Source organism: Macrobrachium rosenbergii, chromosome 14, assembly GCF_040412425.1.
Source record: "Macrobrachium rosenbergii isolate ZJJX-2024 chromosome 14, ASM4041242v1, whole genome shotgun sequence".
NCBI lineage: Eukaryota > Metazoa > Arthropoda > Malacostraca > Decapoda > Palaemonidae > Macrobrachium > Macrobrachium rosenbergii.
Genome location: NC_089754.1, coordinates 37,714,884 through 37,732,681, shown reverse-complemented (window position 1 = coordinate 37,732,681; position 17,798 = coordinate 37,714,884). Strand labels below are relative to the sequence as shown.

Genomic DNA, 17,798 nt, shown 5'->3' with positions numbered 1-17,798 from the left:
GAGGAAGAAGAGAAGGAGGAAAAGCCGCCAGACGCCCCACGACGTAGTAAGAAAGGTCAGTCACTATTTATTGAAAAGAAGGGCATTTTAGATTGACCTTTGAGTGACCCTCTTTGAGGGGAGGAACGGGCTTCATTTATGTGAAATTTATTTTTGAAGGAAGGGCCCCTTTTTTGTGATAAAATTTTTCTCTAGAAAGAACCGTATTTGGGATTAAACTTGTTACGGGAGGAATAAAACTTTATGTGGGAGGGAATGGCATATAGGATAACCATTATCCAGAAAACGGTGATCTTAAGATGATATTTTTCTAAGAAGGGACTTGTTTTTGGAATAAGGAATTCGGTTGTGGAAGGAGAGTATGTTGATTATTATTGGGTACGTCACGCCTTCATGTTGATAGGGTCGCCGTCGAGAATTTGAATAGTGGCTTTAGAGTAGCGAATTTCATGATTTGAAATTTATAAGTAACGGCTTGATCGATTTTGCGGACTAGCAGTTTTTTTTTTTTTTTTTTTTCAGAAACAGGGTAACTTTGTTCTGTACTAGAGAAGGATAATAAACAATTCAAGAAAGGCAGAATAATCCTAGGTTTGTGTCAGTTTGACAGATTTTGTTTGTTGATCCAAATTGTATGTTCGTAGTTTTTGGAATCATACCCCGAAAAGATGGTTCTGTTACTGATATGGTCTGTTTGTTTGTTAGCAGGATTACTCCAGAAAATGTTGCGTGTTGGTATTCATGGATTTTTTTCTTCTGAAGGAAGGATTTTTGTTTTTGTTTTGTTTTACTGAAGGAAAGACTTGTGACTGGCAACAGGTGATTACATCCTGGGATAATGGGAGAGACTGGAATGTAACCTTAAGCTAGAAGAGACCCTTTTGTGGTGGGGGTGAAGGTGATTTCTCCGTCTTGGCGGAGATTTGCCATTTGTAAACACCCTTGTTCATTATTAGATTGCTTTAATGTTGGCTGGTGTTCTTCAGGCCTAAAAGTGACTCTTTACGTTCACCGAATGTTCGAGAAACATGTAAGCTGACTTCAACCGACTTTTTTTAACGAACGGACGCGTTCCTGCTAATTGGCCTAAGTTAAACCTGTGGCATCTTGGAATCTTGGAATCTTATCGAACTTTCTTATCGAACTTTCGGGAAAAAATTCCCAAAGGTTAAGTGGAAGAGCAAGTGGGGAAGTTATCAGACACGTGGTGGTCTCCCCGATGTAGGAGGCTTAATAATAGTTCGGAGAAATAATCAGAGCCATTGACTGTTCATTAAGGGAAACAAAAAAGTTCCCCTCCACTTAACTAGGAGCATTGTTTGGGAGTTTTTGTTTTGCTGGAAACGAACGAATAGAATTCTTTTTTTATTTCAAGTGAAGAAATTAGTAGGTTTGTATCCTAGGAAAAATACAAATTGATTTAAAATTTGTAGTAATTGGAATGGCTGTGAGGATGGCTGTATTAGTGTTCTAGAAATCTTTTGCTTAAAAAAAAATATCGAACTTCTCTCCATTTAACAAGTAAAAGCTAAAGTTGTTTGAAAACATTCACTATGGATATTGTATATCGTCATCCTTTTCACAGCAAACATGACCATGTTTCCAATATGAAAGTTGAAGATTTGGGTCGTTGTTTTATCCGAGATATGAAATGGAAATTAGACTTCATTTTTGCAAGACTGAAACCATGTCGAATGATGTGAGGAAAGAGAGAGATCGATAGTGGATGCAATTTTTTTATTACAGAAAACTCCCTTGATGAAAGTTATGGGGAATGTTTGAATGTTTTTGGTGGGGAGGGGGCGCGTGTTGAATATTTTGTGGATATGAATCTTGAGCGTGGGATTGAAAGGATGGAATAAAGGATTTGAAGGAATTTATTTATTATGAGAGAGATTGGTTTGCAGGTAGTATATCTCCCGAAATATAAAGCTGTTGTATCTGAAACAAAATTGATTGTTTTTCTTGAAAACTTGACAGAGCTAAAATTTTGCGAAAAGGTCCGTATATAATGTGCCATTAAACCAAGGGATTTTCTTGCCGTTGACCTTATATCGAGTCAGCTGCCCATTCAAATTGCAAATGTTCTTACATTGTTGCCTTTGAAAACAACGGTGTCTGGTGACCTGATTTGTGTAGAGACTCATCATTAGTGATAGTATGCATCATTACTTGTTGCAAGGAGTATTCCCTGATCCATATTTGGGAGGGTTTTGGGAAAGCTGAAAATATGCTTCAGAATTTGGTATGAAGACCCAAAGCAATTATTTAAGTTAATGGTGTAATGGCTAAAACTAGCGTTGGAATAACCATGGTCAATGCAGCTAGGTTAATTATTTGAGCTCTTCACTGAAGTTAGTCTTTCACATGTGATTTTGGATGAATAAATAGTAAAGGGTTTTGATAATTCATTCGTCTGAAGGTGTGCGCATTTCATGTGGTATTTGCATGTTTGTTGTGAAACGTTATTACCCTTTCAAATCCAGGGGCATTACGTGCAGGGGAGTATTCTCGAAGGGTATTGAAACCACTGTGAACCGCTTTAGCTCTTCGCTTTAGCATTCGCCTTTGTGTATACATAATTTTATTTTTGCGGAAGGGAATGCAAAACCAGTTTTTGTTTTCTGTAAAAGAAAACTATTTTGAATGCTTTGTCTGTCCGTCCTCACTTTTTCTGTCCGCCCCCAGATCTTAAAAACTACCGAAGCTAGAGGGCTGCAAATTGTTATGTTGATCATCCACCCTTCAATCATCAAACATACCAAATTGCAGCCCTCTAGCCTCAGTGGTTGTTATTTCATTTAAGGTTAAAGTTAGCCATGAGCGTGCGTCTAGCACCGCTATAGGTGCCAAGAACACAGCCCTTGGCCGTGTGAAAGTTTCATGGGCCGCGGCTGAGAGTTTCCAACAGCTTTATACGCTGTACAGAAAACTCGATTGCGCCGAAGAAACTTCGGCGCATTTTTTACTTGTTTGTTTTTTGCCTTGAAAATGGTTTAGTGACTTTTTCAATTCGTGATTTCCGGCACATTGCTTTCGTTTTACTGTGATATTCTTTTTTGTTGTCTTTATAACCTTCTTATTCTTTTGTCTTTTTGTCTGCTTATTATGTTCAGAAGTAAGAATTGATGGAGTTCCGTCTGAGGGTTGTTAAGAGCTCCAAATGTTTTTGCTGTTTTTCACATAGTAACATGACATTAATAACAGACGAAGATATCTCCTTTCTTCCTTTTTTTTTTTGTTTGTGATAAATGTTCACCTACAGAGAGAGAGAGAGAGAGAGAGAGAGAGAGAGAGAGAGAGAGAGAGAGAGAGAGAGAGAAGGAACTCTCAGGATTTCGTCCGTTGCTATTATTTATAATGTTAATGAACAGCATTAATGATTAATTATCTGAGCGTAGATGCCATGGAATTCCATTCATACTTAATGGAAGGAAATTAATATTCATTTTGGAAACCTCGCTTAATCTGTGGCGTACAACTTGCAGTATGGATGATCTGAATAAACAAGATTTATAACCTTTCTGTGGCATTTACATTTCGTTTTCAGAAATGTGAAATAAAATTGAATTGGAAATTCATAACTGATGTTTTCACGCTTTTAAGTGGGGGGAAAAAATGTAAGATTTTAATTTTGTATTACTTAGGTTTTCCCTGATTATTATAGCCTTCAGTTTTTGAAGGAAGAGTCTATTGACATTCAGAATTTTGAAATAAAATGAGTTGTAAATTAATAACTGATGTTGTCACGCACTGAAGCATGGGGAAAAATTACAAGGTTAACTTTTTTAAATTCAGTTTTCCATGATTGTTACAGCCTCCAGTTTTTCAATAAAAGGTTCTATTGTGGTTTCTCCTCAATATTTCATTAGCCTTTGATTATTCAAGGCTTTAACCTTGCCACCCCCATTAATTATCGCTTTATTTACGCACATTAATGTTTATCTAAATTGACTTTTAATTAGAATTTAGACAATTTTTTTTATTTTGCTGTATACCCTTATAAAATGTAACCCAAGATCAACCAAAAGGGGTTAAAAAGAAAATTCCAGGAAACGAACCTTCGCCAAACCAAAGAGAATATGCTATTTTTAGAACACGGTGCTTCTGCACCTGAATTTCCCCGACGTTGCTATTCCTTCCTGAACTGCTGTTCGTTCTTTTGCTTATATATTTGTTTATTGGTATATTTTGTTTATTTATTTAATTTATTTAATTTTAGTCTTTTTGCATCCATGTATTTATGTGTTGTCGTAGTATATAGATCCTTTTATTAGTAAGACAAAGTCTTTATTATTCGTTCCTCTTGAATATCTTCTCACTATGAATAAGTATGAAACTGTTGTTAATTATTTTTCCATACAGAAAATTCTCCTTCTTTTGCTAACCTTCATTTTTTTTGTTCTTTTTTCACAGGTTAGTGAACTGCCTGGTTAAAGGTGACCTGTCAGTTTTGTGAGTATTGGAATATTAGCTATTCATTTCGTGTGGTCTGAGAATTTGAAGGCATTTTAATGGTATGATAATAGAACTTTGTAATGCGAACTGGTGGAGATTAAATTTTAATTTTACCTGGTGTCTCTCTCACTCATACAAACACACAAACACAAACACATATATATGTGTGTGTGTGTAATAAATATATATATATATATATATATATATATATATATATATATATATATATATATATATATATATATATATATATATATATATATATATATATGTATTTATATACATATATACATACAGTATACAGTATATTGTTGGGATTTATTCTTGGAAAAGCTATATCCGCTGGACTGTGGGCTTTCACTTAGACGAACAAGTTGCTTGAAGTGTGTTTTCTTTTCACTTAGTAGGAACAAGTTGCTTGAAGTGTTTTCTTTTCAACTCACCTTATCGTGCTTAGATGTCAGCTATCTTGGAAATACAAAGTTTTTAAATCTTGGTTTCAATGAAAATTATGTTTTCCCCTATAAATTTATTTTTTGTTTTGAAAATTTTATAAACTTAACACCTTTTTTGGGTGGTAGTAACTGAGTCTTTACCTTAAAAGGCACATAGTCAGTTCTATAAGTCTGTAAACTTGGACTCGGAATTCTTACTTAGTCTTTGGGCACTCGGAAATTTTTATATCAGTTCACTAATCACTCTGGACCTTTTACTGTCACTCTCCACACATCTCAGCGCTCTCTGTACTTGGTGCCTGACTTCAGACTGACTTCTGGCTCAAAGTCCCTATATATTACTGTCCCTCTGAACGTCTGTACTTAATGCCTTACTTCCAACTGACTTCTGGTTCGAAAGTCCCTATATATGTAACGGTCCCTCTGAACGTCTGTACTTGGTGCCTTACTTCCAACTGACTTCAGGTTCAAAAGTCCCTATATATAACGGTCCCTCTGAACGTATGAATCATGGCCATCTGCCTCGGAAAGACTGTCATGGTGTTCTTATTTCGATGAACCTCTGGCCTCGGGCGAAGGATTCACTAAAAGTGCTGACCACACATTTTGTACATGCGAGAAACAGAACACTGATTCTTATAGGTGCCGGTCGGTCGGCTCAAGCGTCTGGGATTCGTTATCGCCTTTTTTCTGTTTCTCTATGTCTCGGTTTAACGGCATTCTCTGTTACGCCCTTCTGCGTTTATTAGTTCCATATATATATATATATATATATATATGTGTATATATATGTGTGTGTGTGTGTGTGTGTGTGTGTATGCGATGGTGAGGGCATGCGCGTGTGCAAATGTTAATATATTTGCATGTCAGGATTTGGAACATAATCCATGGTTCTAAAACTGGAATCGCTTGCTTTTCACGTCCTTATATAATACATTTATATATTATTGTGGAAGAATTTCATTTTACAAGAAACTTTGTTGCATGTTGGAGAGAGAGAGAGAGAGAGAGAGAGAGAGAGAGAGAGAGAGAGAGAGAGAGAGAGAATTCATACAGAGAAACGTCCAATTTCTGAGAGCTAGGTTGTCGGACATGCAACCTTCTTGTTTAACATGTAAAGTGGCGTCTGGTTACCTTTCTCCTTCAGACCAGTGCTTCTGTGGGATATCTCTGAAGGCAAAGCGTCTTTAATCGCTTGACTTTAAACAAAAAAAGTAAATATGAAATGGCAAAGAGTTTTTGGTTGGTATTTTATCGGTTGACTTGTTTTATCGTATATGAAATCGATATAAAGTTTATGGACGATGGCTTTATTTTATATTTTATCGGATGTATGATTTAAAACCGTAAATAGAGTCTTTTAGTTTTCTGTAAAAGAAAACTATTGTGCCGGCTTTGTCTGTCCGTCCGCACTTTATTCTGTCCGCACTTTTTTCTGTCAGCCCTCAGATCTTAAAAACTACTGAGGCTAGATTGCTGCAAATTGGTATGTCGATCATCCACCCTCCAATCATCAAACATACTAAATTGCAGCCCTCTAGCCTCAGTAGTTTTGATTTTATTTAAGGTTAAAATTGGCCATAATCGTGCCTCTGGCAGCGATATAGGATAGGCCACCACCGTGCCTTGGTTCAAGTTTCATGGGCTGCGGCTCATACAGCATTATACCGAGACCACCGAAGTAAGTGAAGGAAATATTTCTGTACATACTTGGCTAATATTAATATTATTTTTCATTGTAGTGTATGTTTTTGTAAATAATGGTTCTGGTTTTTACCACTTGGTTTTCGTTTGTAGTTTTGCCTATGATGTAACTACACTAAAAGGCAAGTTTTGCTTGATTTTCTTGTAATGTTTTGCAAGTTATTTTCCTTAATTTTGCTTAATTTTTAAAACTTCACTTCGTTTTTTACAATACATATGGGTTTTTAGTCAAACTCCAATTAGAGAGTGATTCACGAAAAAAATTAGATATATGCCGAATTTACACATAATCGATTCCATGTCGGCTATCATTGCTACCCGTTTCTCTGTCACCTACATTTGCGGTTTAAATCACCTAGCACAACCACCCATTATCTTGTACTCACCCTTCTTTCTTGCTTCACCTATTGTGACTCCTTTTCTTTTCGTCCTGCCACCATTCCATACATTTATAACTAAATACCTATATAAATGAGCTGTTTCCATTTTCCCATCATCCTTGTTAACATCTGTGGTCCATCCTCCTTGTTGTCATTTACCGTCAGAACGTTATTCGTGCTCACCTTTCAAACCCGTTTCTGCAGTTTCTCGTTAATATCGCAAATCGATGCTGTGTCATTAACAAACATCAGCCATTCCATATTCCACTCAACATTGTTTTTTTACGCACACACACAAACACACACTTTTTATACTCATGCACGCACTTGCACATCCGTGATTTAGTTCCCGTTACTCTGGTACAGAACTTTTTGAAAGAGTCCTTTTAATTTTGACGTTCACTTTGACAAATATCTCGATTATTTTTGCCATAAGGAAAATGATGGCACTAAATATAGAAGGTTTCTCTCTCTCTCTCTCTCTCTCTCTCTCTCTCTCTCTCTCTCTCTCTCTCTCTCTCTCTCTGTCTAAGTACCTCGATTATTTTCACCATAAAGAAAACGATGACACAAAATATGGTAAGTTATCTCTCTCTCTCTCTCTCTCTCTCTCTCTCTCTCTGTACGTCGATTATTGTCACCATAAGGAAAACGAAACAAAATTATTGTCACCATAAGGAAAACTCTGGGACAAAATCTCTCTAAGTCTCTCTCTCTCTCTCTCTCTCTCTCTCTCTCTCTCTCTCTCTTTTAATTAAACTGCTGCCTTTCTTCTTCTTCTTTACTCTTCCCGCTCCAGCCTTCATCAACTTCCCGTTTCTGGTTTTCCTCCGGCGCTGGTTCCCACGTTCGCGCATAACCTTTCTTTAAACGTCAGTTAAATGACACTCCCATTGTTTACTCACGATTGATTTTCAACGCTTTATTTCTCTCTCTCTCTCTCTCTCTCTCTCTCTCTCTCTCTCTCTCTCTCTCTCTCTCTCTCTCTCAAAAGTAGACTGCCTTCCGTTATATTGGCACCGTGTATTGTTGTTTGTTTTCACTGTGCTCTCTCTCTCTCTCTCTCTCTCTCTCTCTCTCTCTCTCTCTCTCTCTCTCTCTCTCTCTCTCTCTCTCTGTACAATAGACCGCCATCCGTTATAATGGAACCGTGTATCGTTTTCTTTGTTCTCTTAGGTAATGACATCCATTGCAATTTCGTGTATGTTAGATTTGTGTATGTCGTTGTGGTTGTTTTGGCAATGGTTCATTTGGAAAGAGAATTTTCTCTTGAAATACGGGGGGTTTTTCTTCATGTCCTAGATTCATCAGTGGTTAATCCGAAACCTTGGGTAATCCAAGACGGTATAAGTTCTAAAGAACAATTGATTAAATTAGAATAAACTTGTTTTGGTTTGTTAGTTTTATATGCATAATTTTTCTCAAATGAAACGTCTTGCACCTTGGACGAAATTTAATGGTGTAATAATTACGCTTCGGTATTATGAAATGTATGATTTAATATTTTTAGTTGGTCTAGAATTTCTGAAGTGATTTATAAATCGTCGCTTTATTTCGCTTCGTTTTATATCTGACATTAACCGTATTATGAATGTATGCACAATGGAGTTTCATTTTGTATTTAAGATTAACCTAATTACGAGTGTGTTCTCAGTGGAGTAGCTTATTGAAACCTGTAGGAAGAATCCTAATGTATTTGAGAAGGGTGTGTATGAATGCAGGTATTATAAGGGGGTTAGAATGTAAGAACGTAATATTTTATTAGAGTGGAATATAAGAACAAAAGTGTTTTATCTATCATCTTTAAGCTTTTATGAATTAATTAGGTTTGACGACGATATTGAAAGGAGATTTTTATTTGTAATATAATTCTGCTTTTACCTACCTACTCTGGCTGCTTACAGTGAGAGTGAACGCGCCATAAAGTTCTTGTTTTTCTGGCTCTGTTGAGAGAGAGAGAGAGAGAGAGAGAGAGAGAGAGAGAGAGAGAGAGAGAGAGAGAGAGAGAGAGAACTCTTAAACCATTACCTGCATACCGGGTACATTGTTATGTAGGTGTTGCCTCTTTAAATTTGGGTGCCGAGTGTGCTGAAACGCCCTGTTTGAAAAACCAGCCTTTGGAGATTGACAGATATATCGAATTCTTATCGGCTTTTACGGGGTAAGTGTCACCGTTCCCGCTCTGGGTGGCAGGTGCGCTGTCAAATACTCGGTACTGGAATGCTTTTCAAGTGAACCGAATGAGATTGGTGGGTTAATGTTGTTTCGACTGAAGTTATAGCTTTGAAATTGTCTATGAATTTTGGGAGTAATGAGTATGGCAACGACTGGGCTTTCATATGTACAAATATTGAGTTTACAAATTCCTTATTCAAGATGTTACATTAATCTCTGGTTTCTTCGTTGGATTAGCTGGTTGTGCATTCATCGTAACATTTTTCATAATTCTGGTCGTTCTTTCCACTCAGATATTCTCAGGCTGCATCAGCCACCGCTTAATAAAGATATGCAGTTTATAACAGTATTGCTTTATCTATAGAGTCGAGAGGTTTAATAACGTACACAATTTTTTAGAGGTTTTATTTCAGCAGTGGCCACCTTATACAATGGTGATTTTGGTCATGTAGTTGAACCATCGAAACTTCAAAGGTTCACCCTAGGTGCCAAAGTGTTTGTGTGTATGTGTGCGTGCGTGTTTTATGTGAGCAGTGACCCACGAGTCTCTTTAACATATTGTTCTTATATAGATATTCCTTATTTATAAAAGTAAAGCATTCTTTCTGTCAATATTTTGGATGTGGATTCTCATAGGCTTAAAGAAAGCTTTAGTACCACCTTAAACAACCATACCAATTTGTGTTCGTTTAGAGGTGCATCAGTGAGATATTCAATTTTATAAAGTGTTAATTTCAGGTTAAGAAAAAATTGAAAACCCTGTAAGCGATTGTTGTGAAGAGAATCGTGGTCGTAACTGAGGTTTAGGAATATATTGGTGTCACAATGAGATCAAATGAAGCCTTTTACTAGTAAATGATGCTGTTTGCGTTATCTAATTACCTACGGGAAGTGTGGAAAGTGTAACGTCATGTGTACTGGATAAGACTTGAATAAAAACGACCATTTTCGATAAGTGAGTTGTGCTATACTTAGCTTACTTTCTACTGATAAGTCAGTGTGACCTTCGATACATAGTAGAGGGAAGTTATTGTGTCGTTCTTGGTGGATAATAGAGGAAGGTGTTGCGTCAGTATGGATAGCTAGTTGATGAGCCATTCTCAGTCTTGATACAGTAGATAATAGGGGAAGGCGTGGTAATCCGAGGGAGGATTTGTGTCAGTTTTGAAAGTAGAGGAAGGTGTTGTGTCAATTTTGTTAGTTAATAAATGGAAGAATTACGTCAGTCTTGATAGCATATGGAGGGATTGTGTTAATCTTGATAGATAAGGAAGGAAGGCGTTGTGTCAGTCTTGATAGTTAATAGATGATCGAAGGTATTGTGTCAAACTTGATAGCAGATGGAGGGATTGTGTTAATCTTGATAGATAAGGAAGGAAGGCGTTGTGGCAGTCTTGATAGTTAGTAGATGATTGAGGAAGGTATTGTGTCAATCTTGATAGCTAGTAGATGAGGTTTTGTCAGTCTTGATAGATAAGGGAGGAAGGCGTTGTGGTAGTCTTGATAGTTAGTAGATGATTGAGGAAGGTATTGTGTCAATCTTGATAGTCAGTAGATAAGGTATTGTCAGTCTGGACAGATAAGGGAGGAATGTGTTATTTCAATTTTGATAGTTAGTAGATGATTGAGGAAGTATTGTGCCAATCTTAATAGCTAGTACATGAGGTATTGTCAGTCTTGATAGATAAGGGAGGAAGGTGTTGTGTCAGTCTTGATAGTTAATAGATGATTGAGGAATAGATGATTGAGGAAGGTTTTGTCAAACTTGTCTAGTAGATGAGGTTTGTCATCTTGAGATAAGGGAGGAAGGCATTGTGGCAGTCTTGATAGTTAGTAGATGATTGAGGAAGGTATTGTGTCAATCTTGATAGCCAGTAGATGAGGTATTGTCAGTCTTGATAGATAAGGGAGGAATGTGTTATTTCAGTTTTAATAGTTAGCAGAGGGCGATTTGTGCCAGTCTTGATGAGGATTAATGGAAGATATTTTTTTATATAATTTCGGCCTCGTTGAGGGATTTTTCGAGGCCAAGTTCTTTCGGCACTCGAGTGACAGACAAGTTCAGCACAAGATATTCCCAACTTAACTTCAAAAGGCAAAGAGTTATGATTGAATTTTGTTAAGAAAGAAGCAAACTAAAGTTTGCTTATTAAAATTAACATCCGTAAATAGTATTGAAAAATGATGTTAATAACAGAAAATAAACATACATTCGACTCTATAATGTAAGCCGAAGTAATTATTGATTTCCTAGGAAAAATGTCAGTTAAACGAATAATTAATCTTGCTCGTTGTTGGTACATTTTTGGTCCATATTTGATTTTAGGGAATATTCAGTCCTGCTCTAAGAAATTTTTTTCCTTTGGGTTTCTTATAATTTATTAATTTATTATGTTTTTTCTGTGGCTTTCTTATAATTTATTACAAGTTACCATTGCAAATATTTCATTTTTTCATTTTGCCGTAATCATTTATGTTTCATTATTTCCTACTACATGTTGAAAAAGTTTCCACCAAAGTGAAATCGTTGTTATTCTTCCGTCGTTTTCTTAACGATTACACCTTGTATGTTTATCTCCAGCGGCTCTGGAATTGTGGAAAATTCTCAACAAATTGAAAGTTTGTACCCAGATACCGTTCCTCTCTCTCTCTCTCTCTCTCTCTCTCTCTCTCTCTCTCTCTCTCTCTCTCATACGTTTCCCTCTTTCCGCCTCGTTCTTTCACACGTGTCTGAGTCCATCGTAGGCTGGATCTCTCTCTCTCTCTCTCTCTCTCTCTCTCTCTCTCTCTCCTCCTCCTCCTCCTCCTCCTCCTCCTCCTCCTCCTTCTCCTCCTCCTCCTCCTCCTCCTCCTCCTCTCGCCTTCTTCTTTCACGCGTTTCTGAATCCATAAGCTAGGTCTCTCTCTCTCTCTCTCTCTCTCTCTCTCTCTCTCTCTCTCTCTCTCTCATACGAAATTCGTACTCCGCTAAATTCGTACACGTCAGCTGACGGCGAGACCGCGCCTGGTCCGTCCCGCTCTGCTCTCTTTCTACCTAAGTCTAACTTTGACCTCGTTTCGCTTAATGAAAGAAAGACTTGCTTGCTTGCTTGCTTTTGTGGCGGGGGTGGGAAAGGCAGGACCCGGGTCTGAATGTGCGTTTGGAGTTATATATGCAGGATTATCTCGTTCTGGAAAATTTAACTTTCTTTTGGTATATAGCCATATCTGTGTGTCTGTCTCTCTCTAAGTATATATATATATATATATATATATATATATATATATATATATATATATATATATATATATATATATATATATATATATAGGTCAGGCTCTATATCCAGTTTTTAATTTTCCTCATGGTACATCTAAATATATAGATCATATGTCATTGTGATTTGATTTGAATATATATTTATATATATATATATATATATATATATATATATATATATATATATATATATATATATATATATATATATATATATATATATGCTTTAAACCACAGTGATATATGATTTATATATTTAGATGTACCACAAGGATAATGAAGCACTGGATATAAACCCTGACCAATGTCGCCTTCGTATCTAAGACAGGACTTATATTCAGTGTTTCATTTTCCCTGTGGTACATCTGCATATACAGTATATATACTGTATGTGTTTGTGTGTGTGTGCGCGTGCTCGTGTACGTGAGGATGTGCGTGTGTGTGTGTGCTTGTGTATATTTATGTATATATATTTGTTTGCTTAGGCTTTTTTGCTTATGCTTTCTTTGTCCTCAACAACTACCAGATAGTTTCATGCGCCATACAAATAGGCCAGGTGCTATTTTGACTAAGATACGCCCTTCTGCCACCTTGCCGGAAAGTCCAGATCTGCCCACCGATATTTCAGCATCTGCTTCAGTAACTGATATGACCATTAACTTTTAAGTTTTACTGGGAATCTTGACAATCCTAAGATCTGGAGCCTTGGGGTATGTTGCTGAGGATGCAGAATCCATATATTTGGTTGAATTGCAAAAGCCACTTAGAAATTGAAGTTTGAAACTATCCTTAGGACTCGACGTTTATTGATTATGGAGGGGACACAGCCTTCATGCCAGCCGCGTCATTACGATCAGCTCATATTATCTTCCAGCATAGTAACTGTCTGATCTTATTTTTTATGTTTTTTTTTCTAATGTGGAAAGGCTTCCACTTAACCCGTTTGGGAGAGACATACTTTGTGGTTAACCACAGTTGAATTAGCTGGATATGTATACGATTAGGTTTTTTTTTTTTTAATAACTCCGTCAGGATAAACTTCAGTAAAAAATAAGTGACAGTTTTTCATATATTTTAAGACGAGGCTTCAAGAAAACAGTTGCAGCATTTTCTTTCTTTATTAACCTAAAGTGTTCTCTCTCTCTCAGTTAATATTACTCTTGTATGATATCCTGTTTCACTCTCTCTCTCTCTCTCTCTCTCTCTCTCTCTCTCTCTCTCTCTCTCTCTCTCTCTCTCTCTCTCTCAAAAACACCTTCACTTGGAGAGCCATTACAGTCAACGTAAAAACGACGAAGACTGTAACCATGATTAACGCTGGAAAGACAAAAGGCAAAAAGTTAGTAAAGGAATTACTGCCAGTAATGCAACTTTTGTTGCTTTTTATTAGCCGGCAAGTCGTTCCTGCAAACATCCGCGAAGTAAATAGAGGAGAGGAAACAAAAATAACTGCTCGAAATGAGTGATAAAAGCGTGAAAGTCTTCACGCTTTAGCTCTGATGGCTCATATTTTTTTTTTTTTTATTCCGGTTGTTATTAGTTTGTGTGAATGCTAACTTGAAATGGAAGGTATCATCTTGTTCGGTATCATCTCTTAAAAATAAGCAGCTAATGATAGGGATTTTAGTAATGGATATATATATATATATATATATATATATATATATATATATATATATATATATATATATATATATATATTCTTTATTTCTTTATTTATTTATGTATGTGTGTTTTTGTGTATGGTTGGCATTTATATCAATTTTGAGTCGCCATTGAACAAGCATATCCAAATATCATAATTTAAAAAATATAACCCAAATACTTTATATACTATAGATAATTTATAATTATATATTTATATATATATATATATATTTATATATATATATATATATATATATATATATATATATATATATATATATATTATATTTCTTTTTATTTATTTATATATGTATGTGTGTTGTGTGTATGATTGTGGTTGAAGATGCATATAAAAATCATAATTTAAAAAAATATAACCCAAATATTTTTTATAGTATAGGAAATTTATAATTATATAATTTATATATATATATATATATATATATATATATATATATTTTCTTTATTTATTTATATATGTATGTGTGTTTGTGTGTATGGTTGGCATTTATATTAATCTTGCGTCGCCAGAGCATATCCAAAAATCATAATTTAAAAAAAAATACAACCCAAATATTTTATATAGTATATAGGAAATTTTCTCTGCAATTCGACGAAAGAGAATGGGAGAGCAAGCGAGCAATACACGTAAATTTCTTTCTAGGAGACAGCGAGGCAATCTTCGAGGAACGTAATTAATGGTCATTGCCTTGATTATTATTCTGCATTCCTTACCTAGAGATAGCTTCTAATTTCTTGGAAATTTTGGGTGATATTCGCCCTGTCGATACAGCGATGTTGTGAGCTTGTTTTTTTTTTATTGTTCCTGTAATTGGGAAGGTTTTTCGGTATTGTGGTGATAGGTTTGAATTAGGAGAGGTTTGGGATACAGAAAATGTGAAGACAATTTACTGCGAAGAAGCCTCAGTTCCAGAATGTGGAACACTCACTCCTTTAGTATTTCATTAATTTTTTCGAGTGACAGATCTGTCGACTTTATTAGCTGTTCAAGAACTTTAGTGTTTTCGGTGACAGTTTCAATATATATTCCTTTTTATGGTCATGAGTTGATCTGTATTGAAAGAGAAAATTCTCTCTCCTGCTCTGAAATCCTTCCTGTACTGAATTTGACAACTCTCTCTCTCTCTCTCTCTCTCTCTCTCTCTCTCTCTCTCAGAATATTATTGCCTCATCTGTCCATTTTAAGCTTAAGATTTTTAAGTTATAGGTTTCCTTTCTTTAGCTTTCGTAATCCACAACTTGAATTATTAAAGACCAGTTCGTTTCAGAATGATTCCTTAGCCGAATTCAGTAATGTCTTGGTTGACAGATTCGGTTCTTCTTCTCTTTGAAAATTCACGTTCAAACTTCTAAACTTAAACTAATTTAACCTTTTCTATCTAATACTCCTACAATTTTCCTTCTTTCTTACATTCCATTTTCATTTTAACTTGCTTCATTTCTTCAGTTGAATGTTGTTGCTGGCGTAGAGAAAAAAACTAATGGATAGATAGAAAATATGTGTTTGTAATGTAGACCTGAAAAAATCCTGCTAGTTTCATTCTTTGGCAAAGGATTTTCTCTCTTACCTTGTGCAAGCCTTATGTACATAGCTCTTTATTAAGCGGTCGTACAGAAATATTCACCTGTGTGCCTGTTATCAAGTTTGAAACTTCTGTGACAGCCCACGCGACCAGTTCACTTTGCCTTTTCTTTTTCAATGTCATAAGGTGAAATGATAAGATAGTGCCGTTGTGCTCTCTCTCTCTCTCTCTCTCTCTCTCTCTCTCTCTCTCTCTCTCTCTCTCTCTCTCTCTCTCTCTCTCTCCCCTTCACACCCTGCAGTTGTCTGACTAATGATATTGGAATTTTTGGTAAATACCGCACGGAATCTTATCTTAAAATAGTTAGAAAACCTCACCTTACGGCTCCTTTGATTCTTTTCCATATATATACAAAGAATGAACAAATTAATTCTAGCCTGAACACATTTATTTTTAGTCAACATGACCTTTAATGTTGTGACGAAATTTACATAAAGTACACACAAAAAAAGGCAATTTATTTTAGTGCGCTCCATTGATCTAATTGAGAGTAAATTTGTTGTATCATATTTGTTCTTCTCAGTACTGGGTCATTTGTATGTAATGAACACCATATTCTATGGAAGCTTGAAATTCAAGTCATTGGCTCCTTTGGGCTTGTTCCTTATGAATAGGGGTCATCTTCTGAATAATAAATATATATATATATATATATATATATATATATATATATATATATATATATATACATATTTGTATGTAATGTAATTATTTATATGATCATGAAAACGGACTATGTAGAACCCTTATATGCAAATTTCATTTTATTGTCCTCTCCCGCACACACAGCCATAGAAAGGACAATAGCCCTTAACCCACGCCATTCCATTATTCTTTTCCCACTCACATATATAAATTTATTTTGCACTGATACAGTGTACTATATTTTTTTTCTTTTGAGGCGAGATTCTCCATCAATAGGCGTCGTTATTTCCGATGGAATATTTGCGGGACAGCTTTCATGTCTCGATGAAAAGTTCTGCTGGGGTAAATCGGGGATTTCTATTTGTGGCTCTGCCTTGTTTCTTTCAGCGTGATCTGTGGTGTAACGATTTACCCTCCCCCCCCTTTTTTTGTTGTATATTTGCGTATCTTTGTGATGCTTTCAGGCTGTTTTATGTGATGCGTGTATTTTTACTTATTCATTAACAGGAATGTTTATGATTAGTGTTTGATATATATGTATATAAACATACAGTATATGTATATATACATATTTGTATATATGCATATTTGTATATATACATATACATACATATATATATATACAGGAGAGAGAGAGAGAGAGAGAGAGAGAGAGAGAGAGAGAGAGAGAGAGAGAGAGAGAGAGAGAGAGAACCGTTTCTCATTAGTTACTACTCTTTTGTAACCTTTCTCTATTGCTGGTTTTTTTTTATTAGTGTTTGACGTAAATGTGTCAAGTTTGTGAGAACGATGAAGTGATATTGATATTTCATTGTAATATGCGTATACCTTCTCTGTGCGGAATATTATATAAATTTCATAACATCTCTTTCAAATTCCTTAGAAAAATTTCTTGTTAGATTACGTAACAGCAGATACGGAGGAAGTTCCCATGCATTATAATTCCTCACTAACGTTCCGAAAGTTCAGCAGCTTTTGTGTCCAAGGAAAACAAGTAATTCGGTGTGATGCATTTATAACAGTTGCGCATTCGCATAGCAGTAAGTTGATCAATGTTTTACACAGCAGGATGCATCGGTGATACCGTGTCCGTAATTCTTCACAACTTATTATTATTATTCAGAAGATGAACCTTATTCACATGGAACAAGGCCACAGCGACCATTGACTTGAAATTCAAGCTTCCTAAGAATATGATGCTCATTTGAAAGAAGTAACAGAACGTATAAGGAAATGCATAAAGAAGACATCAGTCATTAGGAAAGAAAAAATGAGAAATATGCTGTAATGTCGCTGTTTCTCCGTCGTCCTCTCATCCAGTTCAGACGTCTTTGTTCAGATAATGTAGAAATGTGATATTGTATAATCTAGCCCTTTGTTGAAGTCCTCTTGGAAGTAAGTAGGTCGGGTGAAGGTTTGTATAACCTTATTAGTTTCTGTGAAAGAAAACTGTTGAGATGGCTATTTGTCT

The 17,798-nt window shown here is 35.7% G+C and overlaps 1 protein-coding gene across 1 annotated transcript in view; it reads left to right on the top strand.

The window, feature by feature from the left end:
- The window catches only part of LOC136845935 (phosphatase and actin regulator 3-like), an 873,386-nt gene that overhangs the window by 72,288 nt on the left and 783,300 nt on the right, over nt 1-17,798 (top strand). The window lies entirely within an intron of this gene.